The 14,463-nt window shown below is 41.5% G+C and overlaps 1 long non-coding RNA gene across 1 annotated transcript; it reads left to right on the top strand.

The window, feature by feature from the left end:
* The first annotated feature begins 4,653 nt into the window (after positions 1-4,653).
* LOC124028664 lies at positions 4,654-6,398 on the top strand. Its single transcript, XR_006837634.1, has 2 exons — positions 4,654-5,169; positions 5,887-6,398. It is a non-coding gene; the product is annotated as an uncharacterized LOC124028664 (long non-coding RNA).
* The last annotated feature ends 8,065 nt before the right edge of the window (positions 6,399-14,463 follow it).

Raw genomic sequence — 14,463 nt, forward strand, 5'->3', positions numbered from 1 at the left:
TAGTTAATGATGTTCTGAGAGACATGCTGAACATTTTTGTTTTTGTCTATCTTGACGATATCCTGATTTTTTCTCCGTCACTCGAGATTCATGTTCAGCACGTTCGACGTGTTCTACAGCGCCTTTTAGAGAATTGTCTCTACGTAAAGGCTGAGAAGTGCTCTTTTCATGTCTCCTCCGTTACTTTTCTCGGTTCCGTTATTTCCGCTGAAGGCATTCAGATGGATTCCGCTAAGGTCCAAGCTGTCAGTGATTGGCCCGTTCCAAGGTCACGTGTCGAGTTGCAGCGCTTTTTAGGTTTCGCTAATTTCTATCGGCGTTTCATTCGTAATTTCGGTCAAGTTGCTGCCCCTCTCACAGCTCTTACTTCTGTCAAGACGTGTTTTAAGTGGTCCGGTTCCGCCCAGGAGCTTTTGATCTTCTAAAAGAACGTTTTACGTCCGCTCCTATCCTCGTTACTCCTGACGTCACTAGACAATTCATTGTCGAGGTTGACGCTTCAGAGGTAGGCGTGGGAGCCATTCTATCCCAGCGCTTCCAGTCTGACGATAAGGTTCATCCTTGCGCTTATTTTTCTCATCGCCTGTCGCCATCTGAGCGCAACTATGATGTGGGTAACCGTGAACTGCTCGCCATCCGCTTAGCCCTAGGCGAATGGCGACAGTGGTTGGAGGGGGCGACTGTTCCTTTTGTCGTTTGGACAGACCATAAGAACCTTGAGTACATCCGTTCTGCCAAACGACTTAATGCCCGTCAAGCTCGTTGGGCGTTGTTTTTCGCTCGTTTCGTAGTTTGTGATTTCTTACCGTCCGGGTAGCAAGAACACCAAGCCTGATGCCTTATCCCGTCTGTTTAGTTCTTCTGTGGCTTCTACTGATCTCGAGGGGATTCTTCCTTATGGGCGTGTTGTCGGGTTGACAGTCTGGGGAATTGAAAGACAGGTTAAGCAAGCACTCACGCACACTGCGTCGCCGCGCGCTTGTCCTAGTAACCTCCTTTTCGTTCCTGTTTCCACTCGTCTGGCTGTTCTTCAGTGGGCTCACTCTGCCAAGTTAGCTGGTCATCCCGGTGTTCGAGGCACTCTTGCGTCTATTCGCCAGCGCTTTTGGTGGCCGACTCAGGAGCGTGACACGCGCCGTTTCGTGGCTGCGTGTTCAGACTGCGCGCAGAAGAAGTCTGGTAATTTTTTTCTGCTTCTGCTCCTGGTCTTGCTGGGTCTCAGTCTGTTCCCTGCCATCGCATCTCTCCTGTTCTTGTCCCTGCCCTTGCTGTGTCTCAGTCTGTCCCTAGTTCTCATTTTTTTTTTTAGAGTAGTACCCTAGTTTCCTTTTTATCGTTTTTGTTACGGTCCTGAGGAGAGGAGTTGGGTTCTTTCTCGGGACGTGCTGGACCGTTTGATCTATGATTTCCTCCGTTGCTGCCAGTGTTCCTCCTCGAGAGCGCCAGGAGGCGCTCGGTGAGTGGGGGGTACTGTCATGTTTGTCATTTATTATCATGTCTTGTCCCTGTGCTCCCCATGCTATTCGTTTCCCTCTGCTGGTCTTATTTGGTTCTTTCCTCCTATCCCTCTCTCTCCCCTCCCTCTCTCACTCTCTCGCTCTCTCTTCTCTCTGTCGTTCCGTTCCTGCTCCCAGCTGTTCCTATTCCCCTAATCATCATTTAGTCTTCCCACACCTGTTCCCGATCCTTTCCCTGATTAGATTCCCTATTTATTCCTTTGTAATCCGTTCCTGTTCCGTCGGTTCCTTGTTTTGTATTCACGATGCTGTGATTGCGTTTCGCCCTGTCCTGTCGTGTTTTTTGCCGTGATTGTGTATCACCCTGTCCTGTCGTGTTTTGTGCCTTCTTCAGACGCTGCGTGTGAGCAGGTGTCTCAGTTGACTATGCCTGCGCCTACCCGGCGACCTGCAGTCTGTGGGCTTCTCCAGTTGTTTTCCCTCTACTATCTAGAGGATTTCAGTTATTCGGTTTTGAGCATTAATAAACTCTGTTTCTGTTAAGTCGCGTTTGGGTCCTCCTTCACCTGCATAACACAAGCAATACTCTTCTTCTTATTGGTGTCCTTTAGTAGTGGTTTCTTTGCAGCAATTTGACCATGAAGGCCTGATTCACGCAATTTCCTCTGAACAGCTGATGTTGAGATGTGTCTGTTACTTAAACTCTGTGAAGCATTTATTTGGGCTGCAGATAATTGCCGATTTCTGAGGCTGGTAACTCTAACTCTGCAGCAGAGATAACTCTCTTTTTGGGTGTTCCTTTCCTGTGGCGGTCTTCATGAGAGCCAGTTTCCTCATAGCGCTTGATGGTTTTTGCAACTGCACTTGAAGAAAGTTCTTGACATTTTCCAGATTGACTGACCTTCATGTCTGAAATAATGATGGACTGATGTTTCTCTTTGCTTATTTGAGATGTTCTTTCCATAATATGGACTTGGTCTTTGTCACGCCTTGGTCATTATATTTTGTGTTTTTGGTATATGTTTGGGTAGCCAGGGTGTGACATGGGTTTATATGTTGTGTTTCGTATTGGGGTTTGTAGTAATTGGGATTGTGTATGATTAGGGGTGTGTCTAGTTAGGCTTGGCTGCCTGGGGCGATTCTCAATCAGAGTCAGGTGCTTGTCGTTGTCTCTGATTGAGAACCGTATTTAGTCAGCCTGACTTTCGCGTTGTATTTTTGTGGGTGTTTGTTCCTGTCTTAGTGTTGTAGTCACCAGATAGGCTGTAATAGGTTTCACGTTTCGTTTGTTGTTTTCATATACAGTTATTTCATGTACCGCGATTATTTTAATTAAAGTCATGAGTAACCTACACGCTGCATTTCGGTCTGACTCTCTTCATACAACAGACGAACTGCGTTACAGTCTTTTACCAAATAGGGCTGTCTTCTGTATTCCACCCCACTTTGTCACAACACAACTGATTGGCTCAAACGCATTAAGAAGGAAAGAAATTCCACAAATTAACTTTTAACAATGCACACCTGTTAATTGAAATGCATACCTCATGAAGCTAGTTGAGAGAATGCCAAGAGTATGTAAAGGGTGGCTACTTTGAAGAATCTCAAATATAAAATATATTTTGATTTGTTTAACACTTTGGTTAATACATAATTCCATATTTGTTATTTCATAGTTTTGATGTCTTCACTATTATACTACAATGTAGAAAGTAATAAAAAATAAAAGAAAACCCTTGAATGAGTAGGTGTCCGAACCTTTGACTGGTACTGTACATACTTACGGGGCGGCAGGTAGCCTAGTGGTTAGAGTGTTGGACTAGTAACCGGAAGGTTAGAAGATCAAATCCCTGAACTGACAAGGTAAATATCTATTGTTCTGCCCCTGAACACGGCAGTTAATCCACTGTTCCTAGGCCGTCATTGAAAATAAGAATTTGTTCTTAACGGACTTGCCTAGTTAAAAAGAGGTAAAGAAATACACATAGAGTATATTCACATATGTGTTTTTATTACTTTGTAACCCTACCACTCCTCCCCTAATTGGAGTAAACTAGTGAACAACAACGCTTAGGCTTCTACTTGCAGCTCATACATACTATATATATTTTACGGGAACAGAATATTTTACAATAGTTATATTTTGTTTGATTTTCCTCCTCTAACAACCTCTCCCATCTATTTCTTTCACAGAAGATTTGAACCTATATACGTTTTATAGACACAGTATGTTATACATTAGTTATGTTGTTGTTATTAGTAGTTATTATTCCCAACCTTCAGCTCCATTCAACCCCTCCCATATATCACTTAACACCATCCATATTGGATTTCTATTTGCCATATATTTTTCAACTGTGCTGTGATGTTTCACAAAAGTTCTGAACCTTTCTATTCTCATAATTTCAGATTGTAAATTAAGAACAAACATTTTTGATAAAAGTACTATTATATTATTGATTGATTGACTATTACTTTTCAGATCACCCAGTAGTGCTATCTGCAGAGTTAGCTCCAGGTAAATGTTCCAATTCTTCAGCCACTCCTGGACCTGTAACCAAAAACAAGCTACATATGGACAGTACCAAAACAAATTATCTAATGATTCTGTCTCTTCGCAGCTAAATCTGCAGAGCTGGGAAGTTTGTATCCCCCATATATATAACATTCTATTGGTTGCAAGAATTTTGTATAATCATGTAAAATGAAAAATTATATGTTTTGAATCCAGCATAATTTTGTGTATCAGTTCATAAACCATGTGCCATGGAATCAGTACGTCGAAAATCTCTTCCCAATTATTTTACAATCTATATTGCAGTTGTCAATTTTTTGGTCTTTAAATTAATCTTAAATTTTTTTGTTTATCACAATTTTCTTGAACCAATTCTGGTCTTTAATGCAGGGCCGACAGACTAGTTCCTTACTTTCCCCCTGTCACGACTTCTACCGAAGTCGTTGCCTCTCCCTGTTCGGGCGGTGCTCGGCGTTAGACGTCACCGGTCTTCTAGCCATCATTGATCCTTTTTTCATTTTCCATTGGTTTTGTCTAGTCTTCCCACACACCTGTTTTCAATCCCATTCATTACCTGTTGTGTATTTAACCCTCTGTTTCCCCTCATGTCTTTGTCAGAGATTGATTTGTTGTCAGTGTAGTGTGATTGTTTGTATAGGTGCGCGTCGGGTCTTCGTACCCATGTTTTGTTTGTACATTTATTGTTATGGAGCATACTCGTTTAACTTTATTAAAAGACTCCATATTTAAACTCCAATTGACTCTCCTGCGCCTGACTTCCCTGCCACCTATTACACCTATGCGTGACACCCCCCTTCCACATTCCTCTTCATTTTTGAAGTAATGCTGCAATTTGTTGGTTGTAATTTTGGGTAGAGCAGAAATGTCCATATATTTTTGTTAGCTGCATGTGTGACATAACTCCACCAGTCCTATTCATTTACGAAGATTAATTTTTATTTTTATTATTACTTTTTTGTTTTTAATCTAGTATATTTGAGTTTAACAACAATATTTGTTGTATTATTTGTTCTGTTTGGTGGTGCCACCATGGGGCAGTCTGTTTACAACATTGACATCAGCAAACCTCTCAACCACAAGACGCCATACACGCTGTCTGCCATCTAGCCAGTACAGTTGACACCGGGATTCATCTATGAAGAGCACACTTCTCCAGCATGCCTTTGGCAATCGCAGGTGAGCATTTGCCCACTAAAGACAGTTACGACACCGAATTGCAGTCAGGTCAAGACCCTGGTGAGGATGACAAGCATGCAAATGAGCTTCCCTGAGACAGTTTCTGACAGTTTGTACAGATATTCTTTGCTTGTGCAAAATCACAGTTTCATCAGCTGTCCAGGTGGCTGGTCTCAGACGATCCCGCAGGTGCAGAAGCCAGATGTGAAGGTTACGCATGTTCAGCAGTTGTGAGGCCTGTTCGAAGTACTGCCAAATTCTCTAAAATGACGTTGGAGGTGGCTTATGGTAGAGAAATTAACATTAAATTATCTGGCAACTGCTCTGGTAGACATTCCATTCTCTCAAAACTTGAAACATCTGTGGCATTGTGTTGTGTGACAAAACTACACATTTTAGAGTGGCCTGTTTTAATCAGCTTCCTGATAAGCCACACCTGTCAGGTGGATGGATTATCTTGGCAAAAGATAAATGCTCACTAAAAGGGATGTAAACAAATTTGTGCACAAAATATGAGAGAAATAAGCTTTTTGTGTGTATGGAAAATTTCTGGGATCTTTTATTTCAGCTCATGAAACATGGGACCAACACTTTACATGCTATGTTTATATTTTTGTTCTGTAAATCAGTCAGAATTAAGAGAAAGATCTAGTGTGTTTGCTGAAGCAAGTTACAATAAATATATGATATAATAATATAATGTATGCCAATTTGCAGATGCCTTTTCTCCACAAGTACAGCTTCACCACCCGGACCTGGGTGAAGCTAGCCGTGCTACCCAGCTCCAACCCTCCACCCCACAGGATCTACCACTGCTGTGCTGGCCTAGGCCCCAGCTACCAGCCTGTCATGACCACCACCACCACCACCAGCACCACCCTGACCCCCAGCATCACCATCAGAAACAGTCTGGACAGCAATCTACAGTCATTCAAAAACAAATGCTTCCCTTCCTCCTCAGAGTTAGAGGGCACTATAGAGCTGGAGACGTTAAGTAGCTCAGAGAAGCTATTGACTGAACTGGGGGACTATTGTAATGGTCTAAGTGGGAACTATGCTGAGCGCTTTGGGAACTGTCTGACTTTTTTAAATAATTGTTATACTTTTTTCATCAAACCCACAACCGTGGCGCTGCAAGTGTAATATATAATTCAATATTCACTATTAGCAATTACTGATTTTATTTTCAATACAATTCAACAATAAATTATTGTATTTCTGTTTTGCTATATATTTACATGCATTTCATTTGTAAAAGCTGTCAAAAGGGTGGAGGGAACAAAATGTACTCTTGAGAACTCCATGGTGTTGGGAAGGCTTTCAATGCAGGCTGCAGAGTTTGCTTCCCACCAGCAGGATCCGTGGAGGTTACGTGTAAAGTTTTTTTATAGTAATGGTGATCAATGTCATGCTAAAGTGGAGGGAAAGTCCATGAAGATGGACATTATTGTGGATGCGGCAGAGTGGTTCCTGGGGCTAAAATATTTCTCAAGAAAGGGATTACATGAGGCTCTGTCACAAGCAGTGATACCCTCTCAGGCCCCAGAGTGTGGGGAGGGAGCTATTGAAGAAATGAGGGAGTGTGATATAGGTTTTGTTAAGTCATTTTTTTGTATGGCATTTCCTTTTTTACCTTAAGGAGTTTCCTTGTCCCCCTGTACAGATGGTGGCACCATAAATATAGTATGACGACCGCCTTTAAACTTCACCGATGAAGAAGAAGTTCACAAAAGATCATGAACAGTCAAACTCATGTTTGTCTTGAAATTGGATAATATTTGGATGAAACCAGATAAAGTTTAATCATAAAGTTACTGATCCCGTCTCCCATGTCAAACACTTCGATTCTGAAGGTGGGATTTTTAAGGGGATAGAGTAACATCACACTAACTCTTATTTGGTAACATGATATTATATTCCCTAGCTTAAATAAGTAACGCCTTGTAAGCAACATCAGAGAAGGCGTGTTTGCAGAGGGGTCGTAGTTTATAAAGCTAGATAGCTACTCTACTGGTGCCAAAATTGGACTGTATGGTGTCAGCAAATGTAATTAAAAGTTGACACTTCACCTATGGCAAAGATACTTATATGTTTCCCCTTTCATCTGTTTCTGGTATTAGCTAGTTAATGGCTAGCTAGGTCTTCATCTATTTCTGGTATTAGCTAGTTAATGGCTAGTTAGGTCTTCATCTATGTCTGGTATTAGCTAGTTAATGGCTAGCTAGGTCTTCATCTGTGTCTGGTATTAGCTAGTTAATGGCTAGCTAGGTCTTCATCTGTGTCTGGTATTAGCTACTTAATGGGTCTTCATCTGTAGTCTGGTATTAGGTAATGGCTAGCTAGGTCTTCATCTGTGTCTGGTATTAGCTAGTTAATGGCTAGCTAGGTCTTCATCTGTGTCTGGTATTAGCTAGTTACTGGCTAGCTAGGTCTTCATCTGTGTCTGGTGTTAGCTAGTTACTGGCTAGCTAGGTCTTCATCTGTGTCTGGTATTAGCTAGTTAATGGCTAGCTAGGTCTTCATCTGTGTCTGGTATTAGCTAGTTAATGGCTAGCTAGGTCTTCATCTGTGTCTGGTATTAGCTAGTTAATGGCTAGCTAGGTCTTCATCTGTGTCTGGTATTAGCTAGTTAATGGCTAGCTAGGTCTTCAGCCAGCGTGGAACAAAAGGGTTGTTGAAAACTCTGACGCAGTTGTCATGTCAACACATCTGTCAGTGCTGCTGTGAACTGCGTCAATAAAAGACATGCCAAAGGGGAGATGTGTATATATAGATTTTCCGTAATTGATGCAATTTCAATGTTTGTTGCTTTGCTTATTTCCAATTTGTTTTTATACGTTTTTAACTGAAACACTGTCAGTCAAGGCGAGCTCATGATTATTGGCTCCCCGCTCACTTAGCCTCCTTTGAAAAATGGTTGAGCATTTCTATCCCCCCAAAATATTATGGGTGATATTTTAATCGCTCAAAATACTATTTTACATGGGAATCAGAATGATTGTTTGGGACCTTTTAGTGGTTGAATATTTACCCATGCCCATTTGATCTGTTTCGCACAGCAATCACATCCAGATGAGAAGCCTTTGTTTAGGCATCTAGAAGTGAAAGTGATATAAAACACCTAGTATTTATTAATATGCTGTAATATGCAAATGCCTACAGCTAACCTGCTTGGTATAATTACAGTAAAATACAGTAGAAATAATTTTCTTTCAGTTTAATAGGAGCATTTACTGTACTGTGTTTCATTGCCCCGGCATCATCGTGAATATCTCAGTATTGTATTGACACTATCCAGAGATATATCATAAGATTTCTATAGATCCATTACACTTTACGATACGAAATGGGAAAGGAGAACCGTAAAAATATACAGTTGAAGTCAGAAGTTTACATACACCCTAGACAAGTACATTTAAACTCAGTTTTCACAATTCCTGACATTTAATCCTAGTAAAAATTCCCCGTCTTAGGTCAGTTAGGATCACCACTTTATTTTAAGAATGTGAAATGTCAGAATAATAGTAGAGAGAATTATTTATTTCAGCTTTTAATTCTTTCATCACATTCCCAGTGGGTCAGAAGTTTACATACACTCAATTAGTATTTGGTAGCATTGCCTTTAAATTGTTTAACTTGGGTCAAACGTTTCGGGTAGCCTTCATCAAGCTTCCCACAATAAATTGGGTGAATTTTGGCCCATTCCTCCATGACAGAGCTGGTGTAACTGAGTCAGGTTTGTAGACCTCCTTGCTCGCACACGGTTTTTCAGTTCTGCCTACACATTTTCTATAGGATTGAGGTCAGGGCTTTGTGATGGCCACTCCAATACCTTGACTTTGTTGTCCTTAAGCCATATTGCCACAACTTCCTGAAGTATGCTTGGGGTCATTGTCCATTTGGAGGACCCATTTGCGACCAAGTTTCAACCTCATGACTGATGTCTTGAGATGTTGCTTCAACATATCCACAAAACTTTCCTACCTCATGATGCCATCTATTTTGTGAATTGCACCAGTCCCTCCTGCAGCAAAGCAACCCCACAACATGATGCTGCCACCCCCGTGCTTAACGGTTGGGATGGTGTCTTCGGCTTGCAAGCCTCCCCTTTTTCCTCCAAACATAATGATGGTCCTTATGGCCAAACAGCTTTATTTCTGTTTCATCAGAACAGAGGACATTTCTCCAAAAAGTACGATCTTTGTCCCCATGTGCAGTTGCAAACCGTAGTCTGGCTTTTATATGGCAGTTTTGGAGCAGTGGCTTCTTCCTTGCTGAGCTGCCTTTCAGGTTATGTCTTTCTAGGACTCGTTTTACTGTGGATATAGATACTTTTGTACCTTTTTGCTCCAGCATCTTCACAAGGTCCTTTGTTGTTGTTCTGGGATTGATTTGCACTTTTCGCACCAAAGTACGTTCACCTCTAGGAGACAGAACACGTCTCCTTCCTGACCTGTATGATGGCTGCGTGGTCCCATGTTCTTTATACTTGCGTACTATTGTTTGTATAGATTAACGTGATACCTTTAAGCGTTTGGGAAATTGCTCCCAAGAATGAACCAGACTTTCCCTGAGGTATTGGCTGATTTCTTTTGATCTTCCCATGATGTCAAGCAAAAAGGAACTGAGTTTGAAGGTAGGCCTTGAAATACATCCACAGGTACACCTCCAATTGACTTAAACTATGTTAATTAGCCTATCAGAAGCATTGAAAGCCATGACATCATTTTCAGGAATTTTACAAGCTGTTTAAAGGCACAGTCAACTTAGTGTATGCAAACTTTTGACCCACAGGAATTGTGATACAGTGAATTATAGGTAAAATAATCTGTCTGTTAACAATTTTTGGAAAAATGATGTGTGTCAAAGTAGATGTCCTAATTGACTTGCCAAATTAACAAGACATTTGTGGAGTGGTTGAAAACCGAGTTTTAATGACTCCAACCTAAGTGTATGTAAACTTCCGACTTGAACTGTATATATAAAGTACCAGTCAAATTATTTGGACAGGTTTTTCCTTTATTTTTACTATTTTTTACATTGTAGAATAATAATGAAGACATCAAAACAATGAAATAACACATATGGAATCACGTTGTAACCAAGAAAGTGTTTAACAAATCAAAATATATTCTATATTTGAGATTCTTCAAAGTAGCCACCCTTTGCCTTGCTGACAGCTTTGCGCACTCTTAGCATTCTCTCAACTAGCTTCACCTGGAATAATTTTCCAATAGTCTTGAAGGAGTTCCCACATAGGTTGAACACTTGTTGGCTGCTTTTCCTTCACTCTGCGGTCCATCATCTTATTCCACTACTTAAACTCTATCTGATCCTTCCCCAGGCCAAAAGACGGAGAGGATGTGACACCACCACTTAACACATGCTGTAACTCTTCTGAAGTCAAATCTCATACCCCCAAGCAATGTTCCCTTCATTTTTTTTCCGCACTGAGCAAATTCCAGGTCTGCTGAGCTCAAACTTCTGTGCAACTCCGTGCTATTCTGTGCAACTTCTTGCATGCGCTTATTGTGAACACTGAGGCTGTACCCACTTTAAGTTACAGTTATAACAGTGGCCAAGTAGACAACTGTGGCTACTTGATCATAATGTACAGTGCATTCTTAAAGTATTCAGACCCCTTGACTTTATCCACATTTTATTACGTTAAAACGTTATTCTAAAATTGATAATTGTATTTTTCATCAATCTACACACAATACCCCATACTGACAAAGCAAAAGCTGTTTTTTAGAAATGTTTGCAAAATTATAAAACATTAACAAGAAAAGGATATTGCATTTACATAAGTTTTCAGAACATTTACTCAGTAGTTTGTTGAAAGACATTTGGCAGCGATTACTACCTCAAGGCTTCTTGGGTATGATGATACAAGCTTGGCACACCTGTACTTAAGGAGTTCCTCCCATTCTTCTCTGCAGATCCTCTCAAGCTCTGTCAGGTTCGATGTGGAGCATTGGTGCACATTTTTTTCAGGTATCTACAGAGATGTTCGATAGGGTTCAAGTCCAGGCTCTGACTGGGCCACTCATGGACATTCAGAGACTTGTCCTTTGTGCGTTGCCTTGGTTGTGTGCTAAGGGCCGTTGTCTTGCTGGAAGGTGAACCTTTGCCTCAATCTGATGTCCGAAGCAAGTTTTCATCAAGGATCTCTCTGTACTTTGCTCCATCGATCCTGATTAGTCTCCCAGTCCGTGACCCTGAAAAACATCCCCAAAGCATGATGTTGCCACCACGATGCTTCACCGTAGGGATGGTGCCAGGTTTCATCCAGACGTGACACTTAGCATTCAAGGCAAAGTTCAATCTTCTTTCTCATGGTCTGAGAGTCCTTTAGATTCTTTTTGGCAAACTCCAAGCGGGCTGTCAAATGCCTTTTACTGAGGAGTGACAATTTCTTTGGCCTCACGACTTTGTTTTTGCTCTGACATGCACTGTCAACTGTGGGATCTTAAATAGACAGGTGTGTGCCTTTCCAAATCATGCCCAATCAATTGAATTTACCACAGGTGGATCCAATCAAGTTATAGAAACATCTCAAGGATGATACATGGAAACAGGATGCGCATGAGCTCAATTTCGAATCATAGCAAAGGTCTGAATACTTATGTAAATAAGGTATTTCAATTTTTATTTGTAATTCATTTGTAAATTTTTCTAAACCTGTTTTTCACTTTGTCATTATGGGGTATTGTGTGTAGATTGATGAGGAAATGGTTCCATTTAATCCATTTTAGAATAAAGCTGTAACTTAACAAAATGAGGAAAAGGTCAAGGGGTCTGAAGACCTTCCGAATGCACTCTAGGTCTATCAGAGTGGCCTACCATCAAAAACAATAGAGAAAATGCATCCCATAACATTTAACATGGAAATAGCTGTTCTATCATTCAGCCCACAGTAGCAACCAATGTGTGGTGTTCAATGTAGGCCTGCATTCCATGAGACTTTAGGAAAAAATATGCAGGGCTTGACAATAAGCTGTTTATCCACTTGTCCTTCAGACAAGGAGGTGATTGAAAATGTGTTGATTGATCCAAGAAACCACTTCATTATTATTCCCATACCATTATTACTGAGAATCAGACTAATGTGGCTACCCTCTGCCTATTGGCTACTTGGCTTATTCAAGCCTGTCTCAAAAATCAACAATTTAAGACAGAGAAATTATGTTCTTTACCTGACGCACTTTTCAAAGATGGCTAGAAACGCTCACGTTTGTTCTGTTGTAGGAAGCAACCACTCCCCCATTGTTGACTAGAAATTAGCTATAACTGGGCTAATAACTAACTTACTCTGAAATAATGGGGCGATAGGTAGCCTAGTGGTTAGAGCATTTGGGGATCGCAATCCCCAAACGGACAAGGTAAAAATCTGTTGTTCTGCCTCTGAACAAGGTATTAACCCACTGTTCCGAGGCCGTCACTGAAAATAATGTGTTCTTAACTGACTTGCCTAGTTAAATAAATGTAAAATAAAATATTAACAAATGTGCACATATGGCTACATGTAGCTCTCACTTTGATCTCAAAACAAGAGCATCTACTCATGACCACTCATGCTGTAAACACAGTCCAGTTCAAAGTGAATGGCATATCTATTTGTATATACATTGTAGGGATATTGCAGCTCTGATTGGTTAAGCTGCACCGGAGTCTATAGAGTACAGGCTGAGTCATGCCTGTCAATGCAATAGAATCCTACTCCTGTTGTAAGAACCGACGCTGGAGATGAGAAGCAGGTTCAGGGAGTTGAACATTTAATGAACAGACAAGTGCCAGAACAAGACCATCGTCCGTACAGGGGGGACAAAGCGACAATAATGTTGAAGCGGGGAACAACCTCGGGAACAGACAGATATAGGGGAGGTAATGAAAGCAGGTGATTGAGTCCAGGTGAGTCCAATGAATCGCTGATGCGCGTGACAAGTGAAACAGGTGTGCGTAATGATGGTGGCAGGAGTGTGTAGTGCTGGGCAGCCTGGCGCCCTCGAGTGCCAGGGAGGGAGAGCAGGAGCAGTCATGACAACTGTGCATTCTGCCTACAAGAAAATCTCTTGCATAGTTGGTTTTGTTTCGGTATGTTACATTGAAAGTGGCCAATATAGGCAATTCCCACAGTAGAAGGAAACGTTGATAGTGTTAATTAAAGGGGAAAACTAGAATGTTGAATGAAGTTCAATCTCATGCTTCTCTGCGTGGGCTGATATTTCTTCTGCTGCTGCAGTCCCAGGGGAGCTGCACAGCTTAAAGGGAACATTTCCCCCAAGTACTTCTCTGCAGCTGCCACCACAACATTTATTTCCTGTGACTCACGTTCCATCTCTGCGGAACAGTTGATAACCATTGCCATGAAGCCGACCTTACTGAAACATACACTGAGTGTACAAAACATCAAGGACACCTTCCTGATATTAAGTTGCACCCTCCTTTGATCTCAGAATAGCCTCAATTCGTTGGGGCATGGACTCTACAAGATGCCGAACGCATTCCACAGGGATGCTGGCCCATATTGACTCTAATTCTTCCCACAGCTGTGTCAAGTTGGCTGGATGTCCTTTGGGTGGTGGACAATTCTTTATACACACAGGAAACTGTTGAGCATGAAAAATTTAGCACTGTTGCAGTTGTTGACACAAACCAGTGCGCCTGGTACCTACTACCATACCCCTTTCAAAGGCACTTAAATCATTTGTCTTGCCCATTCTCACTCTGAATGGTACACATACACAATCCATGTCTCACAATCCGGTCAGTCTATATCACGGAAAGAGAAGTTGTTCTTAATATTTTGTCCATTCTGTATATCACTCATTGGCCTATCCCTCTGTTCTGGCACAGATCTACTATTCATCACAGGGATCCTCTCAGAATCCCTCACCCTTCATCTACCTTCTTCACTGCCTCAATATACGACACCTTCTGCACTCCTCTGACCCTGGCCACCTCAACCTGCCTCTCTCGCACTGGACACCTGTGATCCAAAGATACATGAGCACCCTACAGTTGACATACACCATTTTTTCCACTGAACTATTCCTCTGTCCCATGTCCTTCTACACACTTCCCACATTTTGGAATCTCCCTCCTCCACACTGCTGCAACATGCCCATAAACGTGACACCTAGAACACCGCAATGGATTCGGACACAAACGCTCTAACAGCATAACTCATATATAATAACATTACTTTGGCAGGAAAATGCTAAATAAAAGCTCAAAAGAACAGACTGCGCCAACTCTGTTTCACGACGCTTTCCACTGGGTCTGCGTTGC

The sequence above is a fragment of the Oncorhynchus gorbuscha genome, linkage group LG01 (genome assembly GCF_021184085.1).
Source record: "Oncorhynchus gorbuscha isolate QuinsamMale2020 ecotype Even-year linkage group LG01, OgorEven_v1.0, whole genome shotgun sequence".
NCBI classification, from domain to species: domain Eukaryota; kingdom Metazoa; phylum Chordata; class Actinopteri; order Salmoniformes; family Salmonidae; genus Oncorhynchus; species Oncorhynchus gorbuscha.